This window comes from Ranitomeya variabilis, chromosome 2 (genome assembly GCF_051348905.1).
Source record: "Ranitomeya variabilis isolate aRanVar5 chromosome 2, aRanVar5.hap1, whole genome shotgun sequence".
Taxonomy (NCBI): domain Eukaryota; kingdom Metazoa; phylum Chordata; class Amphibia; order Anura; family Dendrobatidae; genus Ranitomeya; species Ranitomeya variabilis.
Window position 1 is genome coordinate 321,172,528 of NC_135233.1, and position 14,604 is coordinate 321,187,131.

A 14,604-nucleotide genomic window follows, 5' to 3' on the forward strand; every position below is an offset into this window, starting at 1 on the left:
TCAGACAGCCAAAAAATAAGTACACCGGCCTCCAATGCCAAAACTTGGAGCAGAGATATATGACAGCTGTAACAGAAATGCCACACTGGCAAATGTGTGGCCTTTCAAATTTTTTTTAGGCTAAATAGCACTGTATAGAATGTGAGTATCACACAGCCAAAAAATAAGTACACCGGCCTCCAATGCCAAAAATTGGAGCAGAAATATATGGCGGCTGTAACAGAAATACCACACTGGCAAATCTTTGGCCTTTCAAATTTTCTTTGGCGAAATAGTGCTGTATAGCAGAGGTGTCAAACTGCATTCCTCGAGGGCCGCCAACAGGTCATGTTTTCAGGATTTCCTTGTATTGCACAGGTGATAATTTAATCACCTGCACAGAATGATTCCAGCACCTTGTGGAATGCTAAGGAAATCCTGAAAACATGACCTGTTGGCGACCCTCGAGGAATGCAGTTTGACACCTCTGCTGTATAGAATTTGACTATCAGACAGCCCAAAAAAAAATACACTGACCTCCAAGGACCAAACTTGGAGCACGCAGAAAAAAAGGGGCCCAAGGGTAGCACACACAACTATGCTACGTATGCCTGACAAACTATAATTTTTCAACAGGCCTCAGTCTGACAGAACAGACTGTATTTTATTTTTTTTTGGGGGGTGGGGATTTTTTGGGAAAAAAAAGGTATGTAGTCAGTAAATAAGCTGCAGCAGCAGGCAGTTATGGAGCTTTGGGAAGCATGCAGTGGGACCAAAGGACGCACATACAGTGCCTGCAGGCCTTGCACTGATGTGGATATGGAGCGCCCCCACTGCCGCAGGGCCGAGGGGCACCCGGTACCGGGCCTCTCTGTCTCAGTTCTGGGGTTGTAACGGTGGCTAGACCCGGCCCGTGACCATGCTGAGGGGCACCCAATGAAGGTGGAGAGTGATGATGTTGGGGTGTGGGATGCGATGAATAACGAGGACACAGAGTTGCAGTCTTTTTACCTCTTTACTGAAGGTCTTGAGGTACTCAATCCAGGGCACTGTTAACAGGGCTGTCTGAGACCGGCCGGTCCGAAGGCACATCAGGAGTCCCCTTAACAGGTGGGAATCAGCGTCTACCTTCTAGCGCCTGTGTGTTGTAGTTCTTCCCTGCTGAGCACCCCGGGATAGTCCTCACAACTAATTCTGTCTGTCTCTGATGTTCGTTCTCTCCGTCCCCCAGATGATATGGTTAGGACGCACCCGTATGACAGGGTAGGCCTGGAGTTCTTCTGGGACCCTAGAGTCGCCCCTCTCCCACAGCTGTCTCCGTTGTCTGCTTAGGTGATTTGGGTGAGAGCCAACCTATAATTGGCTGTCCTGCCGTGGTTTGCAGTAATGCTTAGAGTCTCTTACTTGCTCGGCGTTCCGGCCACCGATTGTTTACGCCTCAGAAGGATGTTGCCTCGATCTTACAGCACGACTCCCTCTGGTCCTATCACCTCTTTGCTGTATTCCCGTTTTCTCACTCTTTGTCCTTTCTTAGGAATCTGTCAGGATCCCATCCCTGACAGGTCCTCTCTCTAACTCTTCCCAGTTACTTCTCTCCCTCCTCTTGTCCAACCCCCCAGTTTTACCAAAGTGTGAGGAGTGGCCTACTAGATAGAACCACTCCCCCTGGTGGCCGGAGTGTAAAGTGTTGTGTGTGTGATATCTGATCAGGTGAACTCCTTTAGTGCAATCAGACGTACCAACACCGCCCTTAGCGGCGGAGCATCAGTACTGCAACGACCAGGACTTTGGGGCGCTGCACTCCCCCCGGTTAAATCCAGTACTCCCGGACTGGGAAAGTAAGAACAACAATACATGTTAACAGAAAACACACAACATTTTGAAATATTATAAACAATTAAACATAACAGTGCTTCCCTTTATGGGGGGTGAGGACTCTTGAACGTTGCGAAAGTTAGGTCAAGCACAGTTTATGACTCTCAGTTCAGTGGTTGAAACAGCGGGGACCCCAGGTAAACAAAGGGGTCCCCTTTTAGAAGTTTTTGGAGCAATTCACTGTCCATTACTCTGTTGTCCATTTTAAAACCTGTAACAAAAGATATGCACACAAACATTTTCAACTAAATAGCAGCCCTCATTAGTACCTCCACATTTTGTAGCGGAGGGGAGTTTGATTCTTGGTGCTGCATGTAGACCTTCGCAGCGCAGGGGTTGCTATTGGCCTAACAGGGCCCGCTATGCTTGCTACCGCTGGTGTAGTGCACTGTCTTCTAGCTACGCTTCTAGTGAGTCTGGATAGCACTGGCAGGTGGGAGCTCTCAGGGCTGCTGCTACTAACAGTGGATACGGCAGATTCGCTGATAGCAGAGGGAGGATTTGCCGGTTCAACGGTTGGCATGGCGTCTTCAGGTAGGGTCTGCTGAGATTGCGGGCCTGGATGATCTGGCACCACAATTAGTTCTGGTGGGTTCGGCTGGTGGAACGTCAGAACAGGTACCACGATGGCCTGATTTATCTGAGTCCAGGACTGGGGAAAATCACCAAGAACAGTGTGTATCATCTTCTCCTTTTCTACAGGTGGGGAGGTTCCTGGATCCGTTTCCTTCTCTCTCAACTTATCAGGGCAGACTTTAAGGTGGTCCCTGGATATTGCCATCGAGGTCTCCCCTCCATCCTTGCTGATGAGACAAGCCTTCGTGTTGTCGAAATCGGATGGCAGGACGGTATACGGTTCCGCTTCCCATTGGTCGTTGAGTTTCTGTAGCCTCCTTTTTCATTTGAGTACGTGCTCACCGGGTGACAAGGGAATTGCAGGAGCACGCTGGTTGTAGTCTCTTTCTTGTTTTTGTCTAGCCTGGGTGAGACTTCTTTCCACGCATTCCTGTACTTTGCGGTACTTTCGCTGCCTTTCTGCATCCCAATCTGCATCCGGCGAGGTATCTTTGGGGATAAGGACCCCCATGTGCAGGTCAACAGGTAACTTGCTAGATCTTCCTCACATCAGGTACGCTGGAGTGCAGTTGGTGGAATTTACTGGGATATGATTGTATATGTCCACCAAGTCAGGCAACTTTGTTGGCCACAGGTTCCGCTCCTCTACGGGCAAGGTCTTCAGTAAGTCGATCACCACTTGGTTCATCTTTTCACACATCCCGTTGGTTTGGGGATGGTACGGTGTGGTTCTGATATTCTTACACCCGTACAGATGGCAGAACTCTTGGAACACCTCTGCTTCAAATGCTGGTCCCTGATCGGTCAGTACCTTCTCCGGGTACTCATGGGGCTTACAAAAGTACTGCTGGAAGGCCTTGGCAGCCGTCCTGGCCGTTAGATCCTTGACAGGTACAACCACCAAAAATCTGGAGTAGTGATCTACGATGGTAAGAGCGTAGATATAGCCTGACTGGCTAGGTGTCAGCTTCACATGATCCAGCGCGACCAGTTCAAGTGGCCGTTTGGTGATGTTGGGCTGCAAGGGAGCCCGTTGGCTGTCACGGTCCTTCCTGCGTAGGCTACATGGACCGCACTCCCGACACCACTTCTCAATGGCTCTCTTCATGCCAATCCAATAGAACCTCCCTTGGTGTAGCCTCTCCAGCTTCTTCCATCCGAAGTGTCCAGCCCCATCATGGTAGGCTCCCAGAACCATGGGCGCATCTCGCCTCGGCACCATTATCTGCCATACCAATTCATGAGTACGCGGGTCGATACTCCTCCGGCACAGCTTGCCATCATGGATAAACGGTTTGCTTCTCCCCTTCCACAGCTGTCGTGTCTCCTGTGGATCATCTGGGCCAGGATGCAACCCTGCCTGCGTCAGGAGCTCTTTCACCCGACGGACCGTGGGGTCACCATCCTGGGTCTCCACCCATCCGTGATGGGGCAGGGGATTCAGCGTGGCATCCTGTTGGTTCTTTGTTATGATCTGGTGACCGTGAAGCCGCATGAGAGACTTTCTCAGGAGTAGGTGGTACCTGTACTAACCGCAAACCCTAAACTAACACCGCAACTAGAAGTAGCCGTGGGATGTACCTAACAAGTCCTAGACACCTCGACACAGCCGGAGGACTAAATACCCTCTATTGATGGAAATGGGAATTCTATCTTGCCTCAGAGCAGAACCCCAAAGGATAGGCAGCCCCCCACAAATATTGACTGTGAGTATAAGAGGAAAGACACACGCAGGCAGAAAAACAGGATTTAGCAAAAGAGGCACTTCTAGCTAAATAGAAAAGGACAGGACAGAATTCTAAGTGGTCGGTATTAAAATCCTAAAAATATAAACAGCAGATAATACAAATATTCTACATCTAACTAAAGACATAGAAAGTATATCTGCATCTCCTGAGAATCCAGCATGACTGAAAAATCCAAACAAAGTCTAAGCTGGACAAAAACACAATGAATTGCACTGAATTGCAAAGCACACTGCATGTGTTCACAGAGACAAAAAAAACAGACACTGAATTGGCAGCAGGGCATGAGGAGCCAGAGAGAGATGCAATCCCTCCAGGTACAATGGACAACTGGCAAGGACTCATGGATCCTGCAAACCTAAATACCTAGTAGAGCTGCAATCAGCAGAAACACCTGCCCTGGATTACAACCCCAAGACAACTGCACCACCACCAACAACCACCGGAGGAAGCCCAAGAGCAGAATTCACAACAGTACCCCCCCCTTGAAGAGGGGTCACCGAACCCTCACCAGAGCCCCCAGGCCGATCAGGATGAGCCAGATGAAAGGCATGGACCAAATCAGCAGCATGGACATCAGAGGCAAAAACCCAAGAATTATCCTCCTGGCCATAACCCTTCCATTTGACAAGGTACTGAAGCCTCCGCCTCGAAAAGCGAGAATCCAAAATCTTCTCAACCACATACTCCAACTCCCCATCAACCAACACAGGGGCCGGAGGATCAACAGAGGGAACAACGGGCACCACATATTTCCACAATAAAGATCTATGGAAAACATTATGGATGGCAAAAGAGGCCGGAAGGGCCAAACGAAAAGACACCGGATTTATAATCTCAGAAATCCTATAAGGACCAATAAACCGAGGCTTAAACTTAGGGGAAGAAACCTTCATAGGAACATGACGGGAAGATAACCAGACCAAATCCCCAACCCGAAGCCGGGAACCAACACACCGACCACGGTTAGCAAAACGCTGAGCCTCCTCCTGAGACAACACCAAATTGTCCACCACAAGAGCCCAAATCTTCTGCAACCTATCAACCACAGAATCCACACCAGGACAATCAGAAGGTTCAACTTGCCCCGAAGAAAAACGAGGATGAAAACCAAAATTACAAAAGAAGGGCAAAACCAAGGTAGCCGAACTAGCCCGATTATTAAGGGCAAACTCGGCCAATGGCAAGAAAGCCACCCAATCATCCTGATCAGCAGACACAAAGCATCTCAAATAAGTTTCCAAAGTCTGATTAGTTCGCTCGGTCTGGCCATTTGTCTGAGGATGAAATGCGGAAGAAAAAGACAAATCAATGCCCAGCCTAACACAAAAGGCCCGCCAAAACCTAGAAACAAACTGGGAACCTCTGTCGGACACAATATTCTCCGGAATACCATGCAAACAAACCACATGCTGAAAAAACAACGGAACCAAATCAGAAGAGGAAGGCAATTTAGGCAAAGGCACCAAATGAACCATCTTAGAAAACCGGTCACAAACCACCCAGATAACCGACATCCTCTGGGAAACCGGAAGATCCGAAGTAAAATCCATAGAAATATGGGTCCAGGGCCTCTCAGGGACCGGCAAAGGCAAAAGCAACCCACTAGCACGTGAACAACAAGGCTTGGCCCGCGCACAAGTCCCACAGGACTGCACAAAAGAACGCACATCACGCGACAAAGAAGGCCACCAAAAGGACCTACCAACCAAATCTCTGGTACCAAAAATACCAGGATGGCCAGCCAACACAGAACAATGAACCTCAGAAATCACTCTACTAGTCCATCTATCAGGAACAAACAGTTTCCCCACTGGACAGCGGTCAGGTTTGTCAGCCTGAAATTCCTGCAGAACCCGTCGCAAATCAGGGGAAATGGCAGAAAGGACCACCCCTTCCTTCAGAATGCCGACCGGCTCAAGTACCTCAGGAGAATCAGGCAAAAAACTCCTAGAGAGGGCATCAGCCTTAATATTCTTAGAACCCGGAAGATACGAGATGACGAAATCAAAACGGGAGAAAAACAGGGACCATCGAGCCTGTCTAGGATTCAGCCATTTGGCAGATTCGAGGTAAATCAGATTTTTATGATCGGTCAAGACCACAATACGGTGCTTGGCTCCCTCAAGCCAATGTCGCCATTCCTCAAACGCCCACTTCATAGCCAACAACTCCCAATTGCCGACATCATAATTGCGTTCAGCAGGCAAAAACTTACGGGAAAAGAAGGCACACAGTTTCATCAAGGAACCATCAGAATTCCTCTGAGACAAAACGGCCCCTGCCCCAATCTCAGAAGCGTCAACCTCAACCTGAAACGGAAGAGAAACATCTGGCTGACGCAACACCGGGGCAGAAATAAATCGGCGTTTAAGCTCCTGAAAGGCAGAGACAGCCACAGAGGACCAATTCGTTACATCAGTGCCTTTATTCGTCAAATCGGTCAGGGGTTTAACCACACTGGAGAAGTTAGCAATGAAACGGCGATAAAAATTAGCAAAGCCCAAAAATTTCTGAAGGCTCTTCACGGATGTGGGCTGAATCCAATCATGAATGGCCTGAACCTTAACCGGATCCATCTCTATAGATGAGGGAGAAAAAATGAAGCCCAAAAAAGAAACCTTCTGCACTCCAAAGAGACACTTAGACCCCTTCACAAACAAAGCATTATCACGAAGGATCTGAAATACCATCCTGACCTGTTTCACATGAGACTTCCAATCATCGGAAAAAATTAAGGTATCATCCAAATATACAATCATGAATTTATCAAGATAATTCCGGAAGATATCATGCATGAAGGACTGAAAAACAGATGGAGCATTAGAGAGCCCGAATGGCATCACAAGGTATTCAAAATGGCCTTCGGCGTATTAAACGCAGTTTTCCATTCGTCACCCTGCTTAATACGAACAAGATTATATGCCCCCCGAAGGTCAATTTTAGTAAACCAACTAGCCCCCTTAATCCTGGCAAACAAATCGGAAAGCAAAGGTAAAGGGTATTGAATCTTGACCGTGATCTTATTCAAGAGGCGATAATCAATACAGGGTCTCAAGGAGCCATCCTTCTTAGCAACAAAAAAAAAATCCCACTCCCAACGGAGAAGAAGATGGCCGAATATGCCCTTTCTCCAAAGACTCCTTAACATAACTCCGCATGGCGGTATGTTCAGGCACAGACAGGTTGAAAAGCCGGCCCTTAGGAAACTTACAGCCTGGCATCAAGTCAATAGCACAATCACAGTCCCTATGCGGTGGAAGGGAACTGGACTTGGGCTCATCGAATACATCCTGAAAATCAGACAAAAACTCTGGAACTTCAGAAGAGGAGGAAGAGGAGATTGACATCACAGGAACGTCATTATGAACCCCCTGACAACCCCAACTAGTCACAGACATAGACTTCCAATCCAACACAGGATTATGTATCTGCAACCATGGAAAACCCAGCACAATAGCATCATGCAAATTATGCAACACCAGAAAACGACAATCTTCCTGATGGGCTGATGCCATGCACATGGTCACCTGGGTCCAAAACTGGAGTTTATTTTTAGCCAAAGGTGTAGCATCAATGCCCCTTAAAGGAATAGGGTTCTGCAAAGACTGCAAGGGGAAATCACAATGCCTGGCAAATTCAAAGTCCATTAAATTCAAAGCGGCGCCTGAATCCACAAACGCCATGACAGAAAATGACGACAATGAGCAGATCAAGGTCACAGATAACAGAAATTTAGGTTGTACAGTTCCGATGGTAACTGAACTAGCAATTCTCTTTGTACGCTTTGGGCAGACTGAAATGACATGAGAAGCATCGCCACAATAAAAACACAACCTATTCTGACATCTGAATCCTTGTCGTTCCATTCTAGACAGAATCCTATCGCACTGCATAGGCTCAGGCATCTGCTCTGAGGACAACGCCACAGCGCGCACAGTTCTGCGCTCCCGCAAGCGCCGATCATTCTCAATGGCCAGAGACATAGAATCACTCAGACCCACAGGCGTGGGAAACCCCACCATAACATCTTTAACAGATTCAGAAAGACCCTTTCTGAAAATTGCCGCCAAAGCATCCTCATTCCATTTAGTCAGCACAGACCATTTTCTAAATTTCTGACAATACAATTCTGCCGCTTCTTGACCCTGAGACAGGGCCAACAAGGTCTTCTCCGCTTGATCCACAGAATTTGGTTCATCATATAATAATCCTAGAGTCTGAAAAAAGGCATCTACATTAAGCAAGGCCGGATTCCCAGATTCCAGGGAAAATGCCCAATCCTGAGGATCGCCATGCAGCAGGGAGATGACAATTTTAACCTGCTGAATGGGATCACCAGAGGAACGAGGCTTCAGAGCAAAAAACAGTTTACAGTTGTTTTTAAAACTCAAAAATTTGGACCTGTCCCCAAAAAACAAATCAGGAGTAGGAATCCTAGGCTCTAAAAGCGGAGTCTGAACAATATAATCAGAAATACCCTGTACCCTAGCAGCAAGCTGGTCTATACGAGAAACTAATCCCTGAACATCCATGCTAGCACAAGACTCCTCAGTCACCCAGAGGAAAAGAGGGAAGAAAAGACAAAGCAGGCTACAGAAAAAAAAATGGCTCTTTCTTCCCTTCTTCTGAGATGCATTTAACTCATTGTTGGCCAGTTGTACTGTTATGATCCGGTGACCGTGGAGCCACATGAGAGACTTTCTCAGGAGTAGGTGGTACCTGTACTGACCGCAAACCCTAAACTAACACCGCAACTAGAAGTAGCCGTGGGATGTACCTAACAAGTCCTAGACACCTCGACACAGCCGGAGGACTAAATACCCCTATAGATGGAAATGGGAATTCTATCTTGCCTCGGAGCAGAACCCCAAAGGATAGGCAGCCCCCCACAAATATTGACTGTGAGTATAAGAGGAAAGACACACGTAGGCAGAAAAACAGGATTTAGCAAAAGAGGCACTTCTAGCTAAATAGAAAAGGACAGGACAGAATTCTAAGCGGTCAGTATTAAAATCCTAAAAATATCCACAGCAGATAATACAAATATTCTACATCTAACTAAAGACATAGAAAGTATATCTGCATCTCCTGAGAATCCAGCATGACTGAAAAATCCAAACAAAGTCTAAGCTGGACAAAAACACAATGAATTGCACTGAATTGCAAAGCACACTGCATGTGTGCACAGAGACAAAAAACCAGACACTTATCTTAGCTGAATTGGCAGCAGGGCATGAGGAGCCAAAGAGAGGTACACTGGCAAGGACTCATGGATCCTGCAAACCTAAATACCTAGTAGAGCTGCAATCAGCAGAAACACCTGCCCAACCCCAAGACAACTGCACTACCACCAACAACCACCGGAGGGAGCCCAAGAGCAGAATTCACAACAGTTCTTGTACCGGTTCTTCACATGATGGGAGTACTGAGCGGCTTTGGGGCGATGGAACGCAGGCAACTCTACCTCTTCAAGTGCCTCCGGGTCCTCCCCCGTTTCTGGCAAATTGGGCATCCGGGACAAGGCATCGGCGTTCGCATTCTTGCGTCCTGCCCGGTACTTGATGGTGAAGTCGTAGTTGGACAGCCGGGCCATCCACCGCTGTTCCAAGGCCCCGAGTTTGGCTGTATCCAAGTGCATCAGCGGATTATTATCCGTGAAGACGGTGAATTTCGCCGATGCAAGGTAGTGTTTGAACCTCTCTGTCACTGCCCAGACGATGGCAAGGAACTCCAGTTTAAAGGAACTGTAGTTGTCAGGGTTCCTTTCCGTGGGACGGAGCTTCCTGCTGGCATAAGCGATCACCCTCTTCTTGCCTTTCTGGACATGGGACAGCACGGCTCCCAATCCCACATTGCTGGCATCCATGTACAGCACAAACAGTTGGTCGTATTCGGGGTAGGCCAGTACCTCTTCTCCCGTCAGTGCCGACTTCAAACAAGTGAAGGATCCTTCCAGCCCCTCGTTCCAGTCAAATGGGGCATTCTTCCCCTTGGTCTTCTTTGACTGGCCCACCAACAGGTCTTGCAAGGGCGCGGCCTTCTTGGTGAAGTCCTTGATGAACCTTCGGTAATAGCCTACCAGCCCGAGGAACTGCCGGACTTCGTGGAGGTTGCTGGGCTTCGGCCAGTCTTGGATCACCGTGACCTTGTCGGGGTCTGGGGCTACTCCTTCAGCGCTCACCACATGGCCCAGGTACTGCACTTTGGGTTTCAGCAGATGACATTTGGACGGTTTCACCTTTAAGCCAAAGTTGGACAGGGCTTCAAACACCTCAGCCAGGTGCTTCATCATCCAAATACAGCAGTACGGTTTCAAAGTTCTTGTGCCCTAGACAGCATTCCATCATCCTCTGGAACGTCCCCGGGGCATTGCACAATCCGAAGGTCATGTAGTTGAATTCGCAGAGACGCATTGGTGTCGTGAAGGCCGTCTTCTCTTTGTCCGCCTCCGCCACGGGAACCTGCCAGTACCCACTGGTGAGATCTAAGGTAGAGAAGTAGTTAGCAGATTTTAAGGCAGCCAGAGACTCCTCTATCCTGGGCAGTGGGTATGCATCCTTATGTGTAATGCGATTCAACTGCCTGTAATCAACGCACATCCTCATTGTGCCATCTTTCTTTTTAACAAGGACTAATGGAGCTGCCCAGGGGCTACAACTGTCTCTCACCACCCAAGCCTCCTTCATTTCTCGCAACATGTCCTTGGCAAACTGGTAATGAGCTGGGGGTACAGGGCGGTATCTCTCTTTTATGGGCCGGTGATCTCCCGTGGGGATATGATGTTGGATCCCTTTCACCTGTCCAAAATCTAAGGGGTGTTTGCTAAATACCCGTACGTACTCGTGAACCACCCTGTAGGCCCCCTGTTTCTGATGGGATGGGATGGGGTGGAGTCAGTGCCCACATGCAATTCCCGACACCAATCTTTTGAGTGCCCTGCAGAACTGTTGTCCCCGCCAGGTTAGATGGGGCCAAGGGTCCAGGTGTCTGTATCACACTATTATTGACAGTGAACAGTTTGGCAAGCGTGGCATACTTGGTGAGGTGTACCTCTTCCTCCCCACAATTAAGGACACGCACGGGCACCCTCCCTTGGTGGACGTCGACCACCCCCTGGCTGTCAGGAGAGTAGGCCTATTGTCTGAATACATGGGTTCTACCAGGGCCTGGTAGTCCTTACCCCTGAGGCCTATGGCTGCCCAACACCATATTAGCATCTCACTCCTGGGGGTATCGCAATAGGGTTTGAATCACTCACAGTGACACGAACAATTTCACCACCAGTCAGCTCTACCTGCTGTCTCTGCAACAGAGCTGTGATTTCTTTTTGCAGGGCACATTGTTCACTGTAGCCAGCGGTTTCTGCTACCTGTTGTAACAAGACAATAACTTCTGCAAGACAATTTTCTACAACATTGGTACCGATAGTCATCATGGGATTACATTCAAGGCGGTCAATATCAACAATTACAATCCCTTGGGCCTTCAATTCCACCCACCCCACCTTGATGGTGACCTCTTTATACCCCACTTGTGGCAACGGCTGACCATTACTGGCTATGATGGTGAAATCGTCATCGGGGCCACGAGTAATATCGGTGTCCTCCCAATACCGTTTATAAAGCACGTAAGGCATAGTCGTCACCTGAGAACCGGTGTCCAGCAGAGCGTTCATGGGGATACCGTCGATCACAACAGGAAGAACTGTCCGCCCTCCAACGTATTTGGCTCTCCAATGCTGCGGGCCTGATTGTCCTACTCCTGGGGGTTGGCGCTTTGCCCCAGGGGTTGCTCGTTTAAAGGACAGTACCTTGCAAGGTGACCCACCTGGTGACAGCGGCGGCAGATGGGTCGTCCGACCCGATGGAAGCGATCGTCGTCCCGGCCTCTGGTCAGCGGAGTCCTCCTCTGTCGCATCCAGGGGACATCTTCTGGTCTGGAGGCCAGCTGGATCTTCTCCTTGGGGGCCTCCTGTAGGGACTGCACCGTCCGGGCTAGGGCAGCAACGCTCTTGGTCAGCTCCTGCATCTGGAGGTGGAGCCCTGCAGGGGAGTTATCCTCTAGGCTCTGGGCGTCGTCCTCGGCGGCGACCGGGGCATCCGGCGCCACCTTCTGGTGGTATGTGAGAGCGGGATGCCTGGGTGGTATTGCACGGCTGGACAGTCGCTCCTGCAGCGCCTGGATAGCTTTATCCTTGAAATGCGCAAAAGTCAAGTCTGGATTCTGCATGGCCAAGAAGTGTAATTGGCCCCTTTGGTGACTGCACAGGAGCCCCTCAATGAACCGCTCTTTCAGAAGTTTATCCTCATCTTGCATGCTGCCGGGGTCACTCTGCTTAATGGCCCGCAGCGCCTCCTGGAGATTAAGGGCATAGTCCCTTAAGCTATCCTGCGGTCTCTGTTTGCATCCATAGAAAGTATCGAAGGTGGCTTTAAGCTTTGCAAAAACCTGCTGTGCCGTTCCCTTATCCGCGGCGGGCCAGGACTTCACTTCTCTCAGAGCCGCCGCAAAGAGTTGGCCGATTATCATATGAACCTTCTGAGGCTCTGTCAGGGGATAGAACTCAAGCAAGCTGCAGATCCCTTCTTTAAAGTCAGTGAACATATGCGACTCCCCGGAGTATCGTGGGAGCCAGGCCGCTCTGGGCAGGTACGGCATAGAGAAGGGCATTATGGCCTTTGTGGCAGCGGCAGTGTCCGACTGGCTGATGGGGGCAGCGGGTTCTGCGGCAACCGGTGGTGGTATTAGGGCCGCGGCTACGTCCGCTGCGGGGACAGGAGCTGCCTCTGCGTCCACGGCTGCGACCACCGCCTCCGCTCCTCTTGACTCGGACATGGCTGTCCCTTCCTCCCACTAACCTGCTGGAGGTCAGAGTTCCTCTTCCAGAGTTCTCGTTCCGTGCTTCTTTTGATCGGTTCCGCCCACAAAGCTAAGGCTCCTTCCTCCGTGCGCAGCAATGGCGAATTGTGGCGGGAACTCTTGGCGGCAATTAGCAATGCACAGTCTTTGCAATAAGTCACAGTCCAAGCACAACAAATCACAGTTCTAAGGCACACATGACCTGATTCTTCAGGCTTAAGTAGATCCTGTTCGTGATGCCAAATTTGAGCGCCCCCACTGCCGCAGGGCCGAGGGGCATCCGGTACCAGGCCTCTCTGTCTCAGTTCTGGGGTTGTCACGGTGGCTAGACCCGGCCCGTGACCCTGCTGAGGGGCGCCCAATGAAGGTGGAGAGTGATGATGTTGGGGTGTGGGATGCGATGAATAACGAGGACACAGAGTTGCAGTCTTTTTACCTCTTTACTGAAGGTCTCGAGGTACTCAATCCAGGGCACTGTTAACAGGGCTGTCTGAGACCGGCCGGTCCGAAGGCACATCAGGAGTCCCCTTAACAGGTGGGAATCAGCGTCTACCTTCTAGCGCCTGTGTGTTGTAGTTCTTCCCTGCTGAGCACCCCGGGATAGTCCTCACAACTGATTCTGTCTGTCTCTGATGTTCATTCTCTCTGTCCCCCAGATGATATGGTTAGGACGCACCCGTATGATGGGGTAGGCCTGGAGTTCTTCCGGGACCCTAGAGTCGCCCCTCTCCCACAGCTGTCTCCGTTGTCTGCTTAGGTGATTTGGGTGAGACAGCCAACCTATAATTGGCTGTCCTGCTGTGGTTTGCAGTAATGCTTAGAGTCTCTTACTTGCTCGGCGTTCCGGCCACCGATTGTTTACGCCTCAGAAGGATGTTGCCTCGATCTTACAGCACGACTCCCTCTGGTCCTATCGCCTCTTTGCTGTATTCCCGTTTTCTCACTCTTTGTCCTTTCTTAGGAATCTCTCAGGATCCCATCCCTGACAGGTCCTCTCTCTAACTCTTCCCAGTTACTTCTCTCCCTCCTCTTGTCCAACCCCCCAGTTTTACCAAAGTGTGAGGAGTGGCCTACTAGATAGAACCACTCCCCCTGGTGGCCGGAGTGTAAAGTGTTGTGTGTGTGATACCTGATCAGGTGAACTCCTTTAGTGCAATCAGATGTACCAACACCCCCCTTAGTGGTGGATATGCTGTGCCCTGCGTGCCTAGCGCTGCAATATCGGGACCCACGAATTAGCCCTAAAAAAGACTGTTGTTTTCTCAGGAGTTGTGGATGTAAGAGTTGCAAACCTACACTACTTCTAAAAACCACGATTCTGACCCTATTTTGGCACCAGCTCTCCCTACTCTGGCTGAAACAGGAAAAGAATGCGGCGAGCAGGGCGGCGCCAGGTCTCTTATACTCGGGATGATGCTGTGAGGCCCAGCCATTCACTGCATGACCACAACAAAGATGGCTGCGCCGTTTCTTGGCCTGACAGACAATCCCTGCACCGTGATTGGGTCTCTAAAGTCTGCCAAAACTGCTGGGTGGAGACTGCAGTTACCGTCGAATAATCCCGGAA